Raw genomic sequence first — 14,527 nt, forward strand, 5'->3', positions numbered from 1 at the left:
GCGCGCGCACTTTGGTCTCCTCGAGGAAGTTGGTTCTTCGTAATGACCGTTGTACGCGTTTAACAACCCAGGGAAGTTCCTTCCTGAGAGTGCCTTACCGTTTTGTGATGTTGTTTTGATTTATTATTAATGCATTCCTTCTCGGGTTGGAGACGTCGTTAGCTGTAGGACAGCTGTTGAGTGGTGAGTCCTCTTTTTGACTCGCTGCAGTCCTGAGGGGTAGGGGAGTCACCATTGACCAGAAACTGAACTGGACCAGGCGTAGAAATAGAACAGGCATAGAGAACCGAAAAGACCCATTGTTCAACTCCTCGTGCTGGCTAGATATCCTAAATTAATCTAGTCCCATTTGCCAGATATCTCTCTAAAACCTCCCTATTCGTGTACCCTTTCAAACGCTTTCTAAATGTTGTAATTGTACTAGCCTCTATCAGTTGCGCTGGCATCTCGTTTCATAGAAACTTACAGAACTGTGTTCTGGATTGAAGATGTATCCTAACCTCTGTGGTCCACTGATCCCGAAAGGCCTCAATTGCTTCAGTGGACATTGCATGTTCACACTCATTGGACATGAGAGGTGCAGAAAGTCAGGTAGGAGGGTGCCCTCTAGAGCCTATTGCCTGGACCAGTTATCACCAACCACCCCCTCTGCATGAAAACATTACCCCTCTGGCCCCTTTTAGATCTTTCCCCTTGCACCGTAAACCTATGCCCTTTAGTTTTGGACTCCTACATCCTGGTTTGAAAAAAGACCTTGACTATTCACTCTATCCATTCCCCTCATGATTTTCTAAACCTCTATAAGGTAAGCACTCAGCCTCCAACACTTCAGGGGGGCAAAAAGCCCCAGCCTATTCAGCCACATCCTATGGCCCAGACCCTCCAACCCTGGCAATGTCCTTACAAATAATTTCTGAACCCTTTCAAGTTTCACAACATCTTTCCTATAGCAAGGTGACCAGAATCGAATACAGTATTCCAAAAGCCCTATATAGCACCAACATGCCTTCCAGTGCACTAACCAATAAAGTCAAGTGTGCCAAATGCCACCTTTGCCACCTTGTCCACCTGCAACTCCACTGTCAAGGAACTGTGCACCTGCACCACTCGGGCTCTTTGTTGAGCAACACTCACCAGAGCCGTACTGTTAACTATGTGAGTCCCTCTCAGATGCCGCCAGACCTGCTGAGCTTTTCCAGCACTTTGTTTTTGTTCCTCAACATACCTCCTATATTCAAATCCAAGTCATTTATATAAATGACGAAAAGCAGTGGACCCAGCACTGATCCTTCTGGCACATCACTGGTCACAGGTTCCACTCTGAGAAGCAACCCTCAACCACCATCCTCTGTCTCCTACCTTCAAGCCAATTTTGTATCTAGTTGGTTTACTCCCCCTGGATTCCAAGTGATCTAACTTTGTTAAACCAGTCTACCATGTGGAAACATGTCAAACACCTTGCTGAAGTCCATATAACAACATCTACTGCTGTATTTTCATCAATCTTCTTTGTCACCTCTTCAAAAAACTAAGTTAGCGAGATCCGATTTCCCACATACAAAGCCATGGCATGTAAATCCTGTCCCTCAAAATCCCCTCAAATCTTACCCACCGCTGATATCAGGTTCACTCGTCTCTAGTTCCCTGACTTTTCCTTACCACTTTTCTTCAGTCATGGCACACATCAGGCAACCTCCAGCACCTCACCAGTGGCTGTTAATGAAACAAATATCTCAGCAAAGGGCCCAGCAATCATTTCCCTAGCTTCCTGCAAAGTTCTGGGATACACCTGATCAGGTCCTAGGGGTTTTATCTACCTTTCAGTGTTCTAAGACCTCCAACAGCAACTTTTCAGTATTATGGACTGTTTTTAAGACATGTCTATTTATTTTTCCATGTCCTCCAAATTAAATACGTACACAAAATATTTGTTTAGTATCTCACCCATCTGCTGTGGTTCCACACATAGACTACCTTATTAATCTTTAAGGGGCTCTATTCTGTCCCTGGTTACTCTTTTGCCCTTGTAAAATCTCTTTGCATTCTCCTTAACCCTATTTTCCAAAGCCATCTCGTGTCCCCATTTTGTCCTCCTGATTCCCCTCTTTGTGTACTCCTACTGTCCTTATCCTCCTCTAGGGATTCACTTGATCCTAGCTGTCTATACCTGACATATGCCTCCTTTTTCTTGACTAGAGTCTCAATGTTTCTAGTCATCCAGCATTCACTGCAGCTTCCAGTCTTGCCATTCACACTAACAAGAACATACTGTCTGTGAACTCTCATTATCTCATTTTTGAAGGCCTCCCACTTTACCTGCGAACAGCCTCCCCCAGTCAACTTTTGAAAGTTCCGGCATAATACTGTCAAAATTGACCTTTACACCAATTTAGAACTTTAACTTTTAGATCAGGTCTATTCTTTTCCATAACTATTTTAAAACTAGTAGAATTACGATCACTTGCAATGCAATCAAAAATCAGCCTAACTTAATCAACAGTCACTGTGTGAGAAGCTGGACAAGGCAGCCTGAAGAGTCTCCTTATGGCCTGGCCAAGGTAACCATTGACTTGTCCAGGCAGCAGGCTCTGGAGGTGGCCTCGTGCCCGACTGTCTGCACCTCTTTCGTGGTTATGTCCTTGCTTAGGGATTCATTGAGACTGAACATGCGGTGTCCACTGGAACATTAGATGCCTTTAGGGACTGGTGGGCCCTGTAGGGCCTGGGGTGCATCTTCAATCCTGATCACAGTTCTGAGAGTTTCTGTTGAATGTTTAATTTTAATTTTGTTACAATGCCCAACTAGTGGTTCTCTTACTTGTTTAGAGATAGCAAGAACTGCTGATGCTGGAGTCAGAGACAAGTGTGGAGCTAGAAAAACACAGCAGGCCAAGCAGCATCAGAGGAACAGGAAAGCTCTGCTGCCTGGCCTGCTGTATTCCTCCAGCTCTGCACTGTTATCTATGGTTGCCTAACTTGTCTAAGGTCTGTTTTAAAGGAATAGACATAGAAGAGACTCAGAATCCTGCAGCCAATAACTTATCACCTGACTTTCCCAAAGCTTGTCCACTATCTACAACTTACATTTTTATTTTAAAATTATGCTTCCCAAATCTACCACAACAGCTCAGTTTTGATCTTTATCTTAAACATCTCAGAAGTTACTTGTACTGGAACTTTTAGTCAAAGGCAGCAAAGACTCATTGGACTTCCTTCAAAAAACTGCATCAGAATTCCTGATTGGCATCTGCAGATGGCTGGTCTCATTTGTTGAAGCTCTTATTTCAAAGACATAAAGTTGTGGGTTCAAGTCCCAACTCCAGTACTTGAGCACAAAAATCAATATTGATACTCCATTGCTAGTTCACACAAGAACATGCTGAACAGTCAAGGATAGTGGTGTTGAAATGAAAATGTGAAAGCACAATGGCACTACTTTGAAAAGTAGGAGGAATATTTATAGGTGGTAGTGACCTGAAACACAGTCAGAAAGGGTGGTAAACATATTCACTTTTGAAAAAATGACCTGCAAGGCGACCAGGAAATTAGCCTGAATTGATCTGATGGGACATCATAGAATCCCTACAGTATGGAAACAGGCTTTTCAGCCCAACAAGTCCACACTGACCCTTGAAGCATCCTGAGGAGACTCATCCCCTATAACCCACACACCCCTGAATACTACAGGCAATTTAGCATGGCCAATCCACCTAGCCTGCACATTTTTGGACTGTGGAAGGAAACCCATACAGATTCGGGGAGAACGTGCAAACTCCACACAGTTTCCCAAGGGTGGAATTGAACCTGGGTCCCTGGCGCTGAGACTGTGTTTTTCCTAAAGCCTACTGCACCTGGTATTCCCAGGTGGTCTCCCATCCAAATACTAACCAGGCCTGAGTCTGCTTAGATTCCAAGAGCAAGCATTTTCAGACTACTGTGGCTGTCGGCTCTGAGGAAGAAAGGAGCATGATGGTGGGCTGGACAGCCTTCTTGTGTTGCAATGTTCCTATGGTTTATGAAAGCATCTTTATTAGTGAGTTTTGAGAAGATTTGCAGCTCAGGTTGAGGTTCTGGATGTGAGTTTGCTCGCTGAGCTGGAAGGTTAGTTTTCAGACGTTTGTCACCATTCTAGGTAACATCAGTGAGCCTCTGATGAAGCGCTGGTTATGTCCCGCTTTCTGTTTATCTGGTTAGGTTTCCTTGGATTGGTGATGTCATTTCCTGTTCTTTTTCTCAGGGGATGGTAGATTGATTTGGAGCCAATGTGTTTGTTGATGGAGTTCCGGTTGGAATGCCATGCTTCTAGGAATTCTCGTGTGTGTCTCTGTTTGGCTTGTCCTAGGATGGATGTGTTGTCCCAGTCAAAGTGCTGTCCTTCTTCATCTGTATGTAAGGATACTAGTGATAGTGGGTCATGTCGTTTTGTGGCTAGTTGATGTTCATGTATCCTGGTGGCTAGCTTTTTGCCAGTTTGTCCAATGTAGTGTTTGTCACAGTTCTTGCAAGGTATTTTGTAGATGACGTTCGTTTTGTTTGTTGTCTGTATAACGGTCTTTTAAGTTCATTAGCTGCAGTTTTAATGTGTTGGTGGGTTTGTGGGCTACCATGATGCCAAGAGGTCCGAGTAGTCTGGCAGTCATTTCAGAAGTGTCTTTGATGTAGGGGAGAGTGGTTATGGTTTCTGAGCCCGTTTTGTCTGTTTGGGTTTGTTGCTGAGGAATCGGCGGACTGTGTTCGTAGGGTACCCGTTCTTTTTGAATACGCTGTATAGGTTATTTTCTTCTGCTCTGCGTAGTTCCTCTGTGCTGCAGTGTGTGGTGGCTCGTTGGAATAATATTCTAATGCAGCTTCGTTTGTGGGTGTTGGGATGGTTGCTCCTGTAGTTCAGTATTTGGTCCGTATGTGTTGTTTTCCTGTAGACGCTGGTTTGAAGTTCCCCATTGGCTGTTCGCTCTACTGTGACATCTAGGAATGGCAGTTTGTTGTTGTTTTCCTCCTCTTTTGTGAGTGTTATGCCAGTAAAGGGTATTATTGATGGCCTTGAAGGTTTCCTCTAATTTGTTTTGATTAGTGATGACAAAGGTGTCATCCACGTAGCGGACCCAAAGTTTGGGTTGGATGATTGGCAGAGCTGTTTGTTCGAGTCTCTGCATTACTGCCTCTGCTAAGAACCCTGATATCGGAGATCCCATGGGTGTACTGTTGGTTTGTCTGTAGGTTTTGTTATTGAAAGTGAAGTGCGTGGTGAGGCATAGGTCCACTAGCTTGATGTTGTTGTCCTTGCTGATTGAGGTTGGTGGTGTCTGGTGTATGTGTCTTCTGTTCTTCTAATAGTGTAGTCAGTGTTTCTTTGGCCAGGTTGATGTTGATGGATGTGAACAGGGCTGTTACGTCAAAGGAGACCATTATTTCATCCTCTCCTATCTTGGTGTCTTTGGTGTTGAGGAATTCTTGGGTGGAGCGAATGGAGTGGTGGGAGTCTTCTACTAGGTGTTTTAGTCTTTGGTGTAGTTCCTTGGCTAATCTGTAGGTTGGTGTTCCAGGTAGCAGCACTATGGGTCTGAGGGGGGCTCCTGGCTTGTGAATTTTTGGTAGTCCGTAGATGCGTGATGTGTTGGATCCATCTGGTTTCATTTTTTTTGAAGTCTCTCTTGTTTAATTCTCCAGATTTTTGAAGTTTTTTGAGTAAGGCTGCGATTCGGTTCTCTAGTTGTGGAGTTGGGTTTATCGCCACCTGTTGGTAAGTCAGTATCTGCAAGCAGTGCGTTCGCTTTCTCAATGTAGTCTGTTCGGTTTAAGAAGACTGTCAAGCGTCCTTTGTCTGCAGGTAGGATAACGATGTTTTTATCTTTTTTCAGTCCTTTTAGGGCTTTCCTTTCTTGTGTATTGAGTGTGTTTTCTTCCTTTTTCCTGCTTAATGATGGTGCGACTGTCTGTCTGATGGTTTGCTGGGTTTCTTCTGTGAGTTTGTTGTCTTTCAGTGTTGCTTCTAACACTGCTAAGAAATACTTCTTGTCCGCATCCCAGAAGTTGTAATTTAATCCTCTTACTAAGACGGCCTTTTCAGTGTCTGTTAATGGTCGGTCAGATAAGTTTTTTTAATCCATGCTTCTGTGCTGTCTGTGTTGTTATTTTGTGTGAGAAACCATATCCACTCTCCCCTACATCAAAGACATTTCTGAAATGACTGCCAGGCTACTCGGACCTCTGGGCATCAGGGTAGCCCACAAACCCACCAACATATTAAAACAGCAGCTAATGAACTTAAAAGACCCTATACAGACAACAAACAAAATGAATGTCATCTACAAAATACCTTGCAAGAACTGTGACAAACACTACATTGGACAAACTGGCAGAAAGCTAGCCACCAGGATACATGAACATCAACTAGCCACAAAACAACATGACCCACTATCACTAGTATCCTTACATACAGATGAGGAAGGACACCACTTTGATTGGGACAACACATCCATCCTAGGACAAGCCAAACAGACACACACGAGAATTCCTAGAAGCATGGCATTCCAACCGGGACTCCATCAAGAAACACATTGGCTCCAAATCAATCTACCACCCCCTGAGAAAAAGAACAGGAAATGACATCACCAATGCAGGAAATGACATCACCAACCCAAGGAATCCTAACCAGATAAATAGAAAGCGGGACATAACACCAGCGCTTCATCAGAGGCTCACTGATGTTACCTAGAATGGTGACAAAATGTCTGAAAACTAACCTTCCAGTTTAGCGAGCAAACTCGCATCCAGAGCATCTTTATTTCTGAACATAAGTGTGTATCTGCGGTAGTTTTGAATGTCTAATTGCTGCCCCCTCTTCTCATCGCAACCACCTCGAGTTCACAATTGCTAGAAAATAATTAACAATGTGCTGTAACAGAGTCCTGGTTTCATTGTAATAACTTGACATGCAGTAGTTCCTTAATTAGGATCATATAGCCTCAGATATCGAGTAGAAGTCAGAATTTTTTTTGCCTCTAAATATTTTCTGATAGAGTGCATGTTAATTGAAAAGACAACTTGGATTTTGTCTACTACAGAGGCTGTGAAGCACTTCTGAGCATCCGTGAACTATTGCGACAAAGATGTAAAATGAATAAGCTATGCCCTCTGCCACAAAAAATTTATATCAGTGTATTTAGGGTTAAGCTGTTCCCACTTGTAATTTCCAAGAATGGCATATTTCAGTAATTATTCACCGAGTAATTATGTACAGAAAAATAATTATCTAATTTTACTTCAATTTACAACTTTAATAATTCATGAGCGTACTTAGAACTGTAGAGAATTTTCCATTTTTTAGAGTATTAATTAAAAAGTCAGAAAACAATGTCTGTTTAGACAAAGAATGGGAACATTTTGCTATGTGAAATAAAACATCAATACATATACCTTTAAGGCTTCCTGGCCAGTTCCTTGCCTGAAAGCAGGTCCAGCCCTCACCTGTGTAACCTTCACCATTGGTAGGGCAAGGAGGCAAAACATTCACCCCAGCTGAACCTGTTCTGTTGGGCTGGGCTTGCTGCGATGTTCTAACAGCATGATGCGAGCTCAAGGAGCATTGCCTTATTTTCCATTTAAGCACTTTACTGCCACAAACTTCAGAAACTGACCAACGTTTGTGCTCCATTTTTTCTTACATTCTTTCTTACCCTCACAGGCTTGTCTTATTTGTGCCTTGTTTACTTTGCTGTTAGTGGGGAAAACCCATTCTCTCCCTTTCATACCTGTAATTTACACAATTTTACATGTCTCTTTCTCTTTACCATCATGAACAAACTCTCATCTTTTGCACTGGCCTCTACACCAAATGAAACCCTTGCTCCTTCTCTACCTTTGTGAAAAGTATATTATGTAAAAAGATCAATTTTACAATTTTTTCATATCATGTAAACTGTTTCTGTCTGCACAGATATTGCCAGACTTGCTGAATTTCTCCAGAATTCTCTGTTTGATTTCACTTTTGCATGTGCATTGTAGCATGGAGTAATGTTTGGTGATAGCAGAGGCTCTAATGTTCCATCCATCAAATGGCTGACACGGAGTCTCTCCTTCTGTTAAGGTCTGCCATTGAAATATGTTGGAAGGATTTACAAATTCATGCTCATCTTTATTGGCCACTTGATGAACTTGCCTTTCTTGGCCATTAGGTCCTGGAGTAAAGAGATAACAAGGTGTAGAGCTGGATGAACACAGCAGGTCAAGCAGCTTCATAGGAGCAGAAGAGCTGACATTTCGGGCCTAGACCCTCCTTCAGAAATGAAGACTTGAAACCAGAACTCCTGGCTCAGAGGCAAGAATACTACCCTTTTCCCCATAGAACCTCCTCCCCTTCAAGGCTAAGATTGTTTAAATGAACCGCAGTGTTAGTCTTAAACCATACTATGGATCAATCAGATTTTGATTGATATTATTAAGGGAGGAGAATTTGCGACACTAGTATTTCTCTGCAGGATAAGGAGTTGAAAGAAATATCTTGTATATCTCAGGACCCTCTCATTTATATTCCTGAACTTGTCTACTCTTCATACATTTCCCATTCCATCTTGTTCCCACAACCAATATTAATGTAACTACTTCTTCAGAAATTTTCTGCGTCTCACCTGCCTAAGCCTGCAGCATTCTCTCCAAGTCTGGAAATTTTAAAAACACAACATTTAAAGATTCAGGATAAGGAAGTGGAGATGAGGTGAAATTTCTTGTCTTAGAGAATTGTAAATATTTTTGATTTCTCTACCCCAGAGTGCTGTTCGTTTTCAGTCACTAAATAGGAGTAAGATTGTCAGATTTTTGGGCCTTGAGGTATATGTGGGGTAATCTTATGGCATAATGGGTAGTGCACTTACTTCAGCACCAGAAACTATAGGTTCAAGTTCTGTGCAGGCCTTTGTGGTGCTTTCGTAATATGGCCAAATAGATTTATTTGCCTGCAAATCCTTCCAACAATACTGGCAGGTGGTGAGAGCTAAGTCTGCTGTTCAGTCATAATGCAAAGGGAAATGGCAAACTACTGCAGTATTTTGCCTATAAGCACGAACCAGTCTAATAGAAGCCCAGCCCTTGGAAATGAAGATGAGAAAAAAGACAGACAGGAGCCAAGTGGGAGATAGGAGATACTACCACTGGCAAGTTCCCTGGAAGCCACACATCATCTTGACTTGAAAATAAGCCAGCGGTCTTTTAGTGTTGCTGGGTCAAAACATTGGAATTCTCTCTCTGAAATGCGCTGTGGATCTACCTAGAGCACTTGGGCTGCAATGGTTCAAGAAGGCAGCTCACCACCACCTTCTCAAGGACAGTAGCAATGAATGATAAATGCTGCCCTGCCAACACTGGCCACATTCCATAAAAGTATAAGTGAAAAAATTAAAAATTCAACCATAATTTTATCAAATATGGATCAGGATCAAGAGACCATAATTGCCTATCCCTGCTCCTATTTATGTTAATATTCTGACTACATGGATGAACAAATATGTAACAATAGCCAAAATCTTTGATTTATCCTTTGCAATACAGTGGAGAAATCACAATTTGAACACGAAAATATTGTGAATATGCTTGAAATGCTTTGAAATAAAATTGCAAAGTATCAATTTGATAAAACACCAATTAATTGCAAATAAATTAGGATGAAACAGGCATATTAACAAACAAGTAAGACCAATTGTGAACGAGCATTTTAAAAATATTTCCCAAAAGGAACCACCAAAATTATTCAAAACCCATTTAGAAAATTTCTGATCCTGGATTTTAAAATAAGGCATTTTACTTTTTTAAAAAATGAAAGTTCATTCAAATGAATTACTAATTTAAAAAATGTTCCATGTATGTTTACAATGTTTTTCATGACATTTGTGCATTCTGATGAGCTCCCACAGCTATCACCTCCACCAGCTCAATGAAGAAGCTTAAGCAGGGAACAGGTCTCCCAACAATACTTTTTGACTGAGCAACCACATTTTGGAACGGTGGCGATGGTAGAATGGAGCTCGTAATGAGGAGGGAAGGAAAGTGTAGGCTCATAAAATTTTATTAATGCTTGATAGCCACACTCTGGCCTTACAGAGAGTGTGTTAAGACTTGCTGTTTATAGCCCCTTCCTGATCCCCCTATTCAGTAATACACAGCCTAAGGAATGACAATACATTGAAAAAAGGCGTGCCTACCTGGCCTATATATATTCCCAGTGGGTTTACACTATAGCCACTTGATGTAAGGCCTTAGAGATCAATCTCTACTTAGGTGATATCAAAAGGATCCTGAAGGACTAACAGCCCTATTTGAAAGCTGAAAGTCTTTGTTACAACTGTGAAGTTAACTATGTTTCTTTAATGATCAAGGTGAAATCTGAAATGTATCTGTTTGATTTAAACCTGGAACAAATTGTACAATTAAGTATATTCCAAGAGAAATTTGTTTTTTCAAGTGTGTGTGTGATACCTAGTAGCTGAAAGGGTTAACTGACTTCATGGGATAAGCTCCACCCATCAGGTATAAAATAGAAAATAAAAACAGGAATATGCCATTCGGCCCTTCAATGATTTTATTCAGTTCCTCCCTCTCACTGAACCCTATATTTTCCAACATTTCTGGTATCTTATTTGTGTCCTCTTTACAAACATGAACTTGAATATGCACTTAATTGGTCAGGTTTTTAGTTGTCTTCACCAATCTTTTTCCTCTTTGCAAACTTACGGAAACTTTTACTTTTTTTTATATTCTCCATAAGCTTACTCTCACACTCTTATTTTCCTTTTGTTCATCAATCCCTTTGTCTTTCTTTGCTAAATTCCAAACTCTCCCATTCCACCTTTTGTTTTTTTTTTCTGGACAATTTGCATACCTCTTCTCAGATCTAATAGTATCTCTAATTTTCCTTGTAAGCCACGGTATGGCCACATTTCCCACTTTACTCCTGACTCGTGCAAAAGTAAACAGTTGTTTTGGTTCACCCATGCGTGCTTTGAAGTGTTTGCCATTGCCTTTCCACTGACACCTCTTGAAGTGACTTTCCTGAATCAGAGCCAACTCATGCCTTATACCATTGTAGTTTCCATTGTTTAGATTCAGGACCTTAGTGATAGAATAAACTACATCACATTCCATTTCAAGAAGGAATTCTATCATTATAATTGTGCAACCCCTCCCTGCACCATTAGATTGCCCATTATTCCTTTCTCATTACATATTACCCAGTCTTGTATGGCCTTTCGTTCTCTAGTTGGTTCCTTACTGTATTAGTCCAGAAAATCTAAGAATTCCTCCTCTACAGTATTGTTACTAATTTGATTTGCCCAATTTATATGCGGATTAAAGTCATCCATAAATGCAGATGTTCCTTTATTGCATCTCTAATTTCCAATTTCATGCCATTCCCAACATCAGCCCTGCAGTTAGCATGTTTGTGTACAACCCCAGTAATGTTTTTTGCCCCTTGATGTTTCTAGGCTCCACCTCTACAGATTCCACATTGTTAGAACTACTATGGTTTCTCACAATTGCATTAATTTCTTCTTTAACTACCTCATTTAACTAACGCAACTCCACTGCCTTTTCCTTTTTGTCTGCCCCAGAATATTCAGATGCGATCCCGAGGAACCCTGCAGCTATGTCTTCATAATCCTGACTATGACCAGCACTTCTGCCAGTGGTTACAGTCTGGAATGCACTGCCTGTATGTGGTGGGAACAAATTCAATAAAAGCATTCAGAAGAAAATTAGATTGTTCCTCTTCAGATAAATGTGCAGGATTATAGGGAGAAGACAGGAGAATGACTGGTGAGTTGCTTGCTTGGAGAAGTGCTACATGTTGTGTGGGCTTGGATATTGGTCAGGGAAGAGGTGAATGAGCAGGTGTTGCACCTTCTTCACTTACGTGGGGTTGGTGTGAGTGGTCATTAAGAAATGGACTAGGATGTCCCGGAGGGAACGGTGGCTGTGAAATGTAGATAGGGAGAGTGAGGGGAAGATGTGTTTGGTGGTAGCTTTTTTTCTGGAATTTTCTGAAATGACAGAGGACATTCCTTTGAATGCAGACAACTGATGGGATGAAAAGTGAGGACAAGGGGGCCCCAGTCACACTGTTGAAGTGATGGAAAGGGGTAAGGATGATAGGTCCAAGGACCTAAGCAGTCTTTCCAGGTGACGCAGCATTTCACATGTACCACTTCCAATCTGGTTTTTTGCATTCACTGCACCCAATGTGGGTGACCGCTTTACAGAACACCTCCGGTCTGTGCGCATGACCCTAACCTTCCCATAGCCTTTGAACACAGCATCCTGCTTGCATGCCCACTTGTTTGTCCTTGGCATGCTGCAATGCTCCAGGGAGTCTCCGCGCAAACTGGAGGAACAACATCTTAACTTCAGACCAGGCACTTCACAACCTTCCGGATTCAATATTGAGTTCAACAGCTTTTTAAGATTGTGAACCCATCTCTTCCCAGTCTTTTGGCTTTACATGTTGCATTCGCTGTCACCATGTTCTCCCCTATTGTGGTGGAGGCAGATATTTTAGGGGCATTTAAGAGATTTATAGATAAGCACATGAATATGCAAGGTATGGAGGGATATGGACCAAGGGCAGGCAGAAGGGTTAGTCTAATTTAATGTCATGATCAGCACCACATCATGGGCCGAAGGGCCTGTTCCTGTGCTGTACTGTTGTGTGTTCTATATCATACTTGTTTTCATCTAATTCCATTCTCAATTCATCCAGTTCATTGCAAATGCTCCATATATTAAGGCAAAAAGCCTTAAGGCTTGACCTTTTAAACATTGTCTCATTCACGTTATTTTTCTCTGTGTCCCTGCTTGATCTTGGCTCTTGATTTCTCTGCGTGTCACTTTGATTCCTATTTATGCCTTTTGTTCTTGGCCTTGATTCCTTTTCCTCAGACACCTGGCATAGATTGCTATTCCCCTGCTACTTTAATTTAGATCCTCCCTGAACACTCTAGCATTGTGGTTCCTAAACTTTTGATTGATTGATTGATTTATTGTCGCGTGTACCGAAATACAGCAAAAAGCTTTGTTTATGAGCAGTACAGGCAGATCATAGTAAGCAAAGGATATACAGATCAAAATGACTTAGACAGAAGCATACAGGTTACATTGCACAGGGCATGTTCTAAGTGAGATCAACATTAGCGAGATATTTTGAGGCTAGAGAGTCCATTCATCAGTCTGATAACAGCTTGGAAGAAGCTGTTCCTGAACCTGCTTGTGCGTGTGTTCAGGCTTCCATATCTTCTGCCTGACGGAAGAGGTTGTAGAAGATAATTACCGGGGTCTGATGGGTCTTTAATGACGTTGGCAGCCTTTCCTCAGTAGCGAACCGTATAAGTGGAGTCCATGGATGGAATACTAAATAACAACCGAAAGAACAGCAAATACTGTAAATCAGGAACAAAAACAAAGTTGCTGGAAAAGCTGAGCAGGTCTGGCAGCATCTGTGAAGGAAAAAACAGTTTAACGTTTTTGGGTCCAGTGACCCTTCATCAGAACTACAAGACCTGCTCATCTTTTCCAGCATAACAAGATGTAGAGCTGGATGAACACAGCAGGCAACTTTGTTTTTGTCCATGGATGGAAAGTTGGCATCTGTGATGGTCTAGGCTGTACAAACTACCTTCTGTAGTTTCTTATGGTCCTGGGCAGAGCACTTGTGATACCTGGCCATTATGCACCCGGACAGTATGCTTTAAATGGTTGGTGAGAGTCCTTATGGACATGCCAAATTTCCTGTGGTGCTTGAGGAAGAAGAGGCGTTGTTGTGCATCTTGACTGTTACATCCCTATGGAAAGTCTGAGGAACTTGACGCTGTCCACCTTCTCAACCTCAGTTCTGTTGATATAGGTAGGGACATGCTCTCCCCTTTCTTTCTGAAGTCAATTATCCGTTCTTTAGTTTTACTGACACTGAGAGATTGTTTTCATTGCACTACATCACCGAGCCCTCTTTCTCCCCTCTGTAGTATGACTCATCATTGTTAGATATCCATCCCACACTGGTGGTGTCATCAGCGAATTTGTAGATAGTGTTCATTTGGAATTTGGCAACATAGTTGCAGGTGTAAAAGGAGTCCAGTAGGGGGCTGAGGATGCAGCCTTACAGAGCTCCAGTGTTGAGTGTTATCATGGAGGAGGTGCAATGTCCTATCTACACTGATTGTGGCCTGTAGGTCAGAAAGCTGAGGATGGAGTTGCAGAAAGCAGAACTGAGACCAAAGTCATGCAGTTTTGAGATCAATTTGGAGGGGATTCAATGAGACAAATAATTCCACAATCCACCAACTTTTTTTCAGTTTAATTGATTACTTATAAATGCCATATATACCATAATAGAATGGAGACACTGAATGATTTGTGAAGATCCCCTAGCTGCCTCTTGCAACACATTCCTATCTTGCAGAGGTCATCATGCAACCCAGACCCAGGGAGGAAGTCACTTGTGGGTAGTATCAGCTGCCCCTGCCAGCCCCACCATGTAGGGATTGTG

The 14,527-nt window shown here is 42.0% G+C and overlaps 1 long non-coding RNA gene across 1 annotated transcript; it reads left to right on the forward strand.

Moving 5' to 3' along the window:
* The first annotated feature begins 20 nt into the window (after positions 1 to 20).
* LOC132206631 (uncharacterized) lies at positions 21 to 8,413 on the forward strand. Its single transcript, XR_009443069.1, has 3 exons — positions 21 to 183; positions 5,668 to 5,740; positions 8,175 to 8,413. It is a non-coding gene; the product is annotated as an uncharacterized LOC132206631 (long non-coding RNA).
* Positions 8,414 to 14,527: the final 6,114 nt, after the last annotated feature.

This window comes from Stegostoma tigrinum, chromosome 39 (assembly GCF_030684315.1).
Source record: "Stegostoma tigrinum isolate sSteTig4 chromosome 39, sSteTig4.hap1, whole genome shotgun sequence".
Classification (NCBI taxonomy): Eukaryota; Metazoa; Chordata; class Chondrichthyes; order Orectolobiformes; family Stegostomatidae; genus Stegostoma; species Stegostoma tigrinum.